Source organism: Octodon degus, unplaced genomic scaffold, assembly GCF_000260255.1.
Source record: "Octodon degus isolate 3935 unplaced genomic scaffold, OctDeg1.0 scaffold00115, whole genome shotgun sequence".
NCBI lineage: Eukaryota > Metazoa > Chordata > Mammalia > Rodentia > Octodontidae > Octodon > Octodon degus.
In genome coordinates this window covers 170,226-172,645 of record NW_004524691.1, presented here as the reverse complement: position 1 = coordinate 172,645, position 2,420 = coordinate 170,226, and positions in this window count along the sequence as shown.

The following is a 2,420-nucleotide window of genomic DNA, read 5'->3' as shown; positions in this document are numbered from 1 at the left end:
CACAGAAGAGCCAGCTAAGCTCCAGCTTCTTTAGGAAGCAGGGAACTCCAATGCCTGTTCCTGAATAGAACTAAAAACAGATATCTGGCTAAATCATCAGTTTGGTAACAGAAGTAATTCATAATGCCGCATTATGCCCAGAGTGCCAGCTATTTCAGTCCCCTAAGAAAAAGCATCCATGAACTTTGTGACACTCCTACTCCTTGTGCAGAGAAACTTGAGAAGGATGTTCTTTCTCTCATTCATTCATATGGTAACATAGGAAGAAACACGTTTAAAAATCCAGTTCCTGGATGTTCAGGTATACTTTTTGAGGAGGACTGCATTGCGGAAATGGTGGATTTGGGAGGCACATTCTTCATACACACTTTTCTGAAGAGAGTGACACGTTGGAACCTATAAATTAATGTAGTTCCCAGTTGAATTTTGAAGTGGAAGTCCTGTTGTGGGCTGTAAACAGGAACACGCTTGGGAAGGCCCATCTTACCAATTTGCCTAGATCCTGTCTGGATTTTCTCCATTAAGAATTCACACTTAGAAAACTAAATCATAGGGCTAAAGGAATCAGATATACACGAACAAATCAGGTCTTACACAGGTGTCTCGCATTTTGGCCCTTAACAATAAAGGGATAATAACACGTGTTTCTACTCTCTACCTGCACAATAGCTCCGTAGTTTACATCCTGCTTAAGCAAAGCAGTTAGGTTCAGGTGCTATAGTTCAAACCCCAACACTCACACCAAAGCACAAAAGACCTGAAGACTTATTGAGGCCGTGAAAAAAATACTTCTGCAATTATTTCATATAAAGGACAGGTAGGATGGACATTCAGCATTACTTTTTCTGAGGAGGCTGTTGTGGTGAACATGGTGAATTTTTGGGGTAGCCAAAGGAATTTTGAAACAGAAATTTAGTTTTTCACTGGATATAGTAACAAATTTGGGAAGGCCCCACTTCCGAAAATGCATACATTATAGCTGTATATTCTGCACTTAGAAATCTCTCGTAGATACACAAATCATAATGTGGAAGGAATAAGACATACTTGGAAAAGGCAGGCCTTACACAGGTGTCTTGTATTTTTGCACCTTGACAGCAAAGGGATGCGAACATGTGTTTCTAATGGGGGCCTGACCATTATTAGCTCAGTGGTTTCAGTGCCTTCTTAAGCTAAGCAGTCATGCTCAGGTATTGTGCTTCAATACCAGACACTAATGAAAAACCAGAATAGCCCTGGAGGCATGTGGAGGGCACCAAAAAAATTCCTTCTGACGTGTTTCCATATAAAGAACTAGAGGCTGGAATTTCAGGCATACTTTTTCTAAGGAGGCTGGCATACTTTATGTGATGAATTACTTGCGTAGCCAGAGGAATTTTGAAAAGGAAATTCAAATAATCTCGGATTCAGGAACAGATTTTGGAAGGTCCAGCTTCCAAAAATGACTGGAATATGGCTGTACTTCTTGCAATTAGAACTCACTCTTAGACACACAAATCACAGGTGGAAGGAAGCAGATATACATGTGTAAGTCAGGCCTTACCCGGGTGTCTCACATTTTGGCATTTAACAAGAAAGGGATGAGAACATGTGTTTATAATGGAGGCAGGCCCATTAGCTTGGTTGTTTCAGTGCCTCCTTAAGGAAAGCATTCAGGCTCAGGTGCTAGGGTTGAACGCAAACCTTCATGTCATACCAGAAAGGCCCTGAAGGCATCTTGAGTCCGAAAAAAATTGTTTTTCCTGCCATTTTTCCATATAAAGAATTGGGAGGTCCATTTTTCAGGTATACTTTTGCTGAGGAGAGTGAAATGCTGGTAACATAAACCACTGCATTTCCCAGGTGAATTTCGAACCAGAATTCCTGTTGCAGGTTATAAAGCAGAACAGGTATAGGAGGGCCCATCTTCCCAATGTATGTAGAATTTGTCTGGATTTTCTACACTAAGAATTCACACTTAGAAACATAAATCATACTGTGGAAGGAATCAGCCATACATGGGCAAGGCAGGCCTGACCCAGGTATCTCGCATTTTGCACCTTGACAGTAAAGGGATAAGAATAAGTGTTTCTAATGGGGGCCTGGCCATTAACTGGGTTGTTTAAGTGTCAGCTTAAAAAAAGCAGACAGGCTCAGCTGCTGTGGTTAGAACCCTGATACTCACACCAAACCAGATTGCATTAAATGCATCTTAAAGTCCTACCCGGAAAAAAATTCAATGTGACATTTTTCCATTTAAAGAAGTGGAGGCTGAACATTCAGGAATACTTTTTCTGAGGAGGCTGGCATGGAGGGCATGATGAATTTCTTGGTTATCCAGTGGAATTTTAAAAAGGAAATTCAGTTTTGCTCCAGATATGGGAACAGAATTAGGAATGCTCAGCTTCAGTAAATGCCTAGAATATACCTGTATTTTTTTT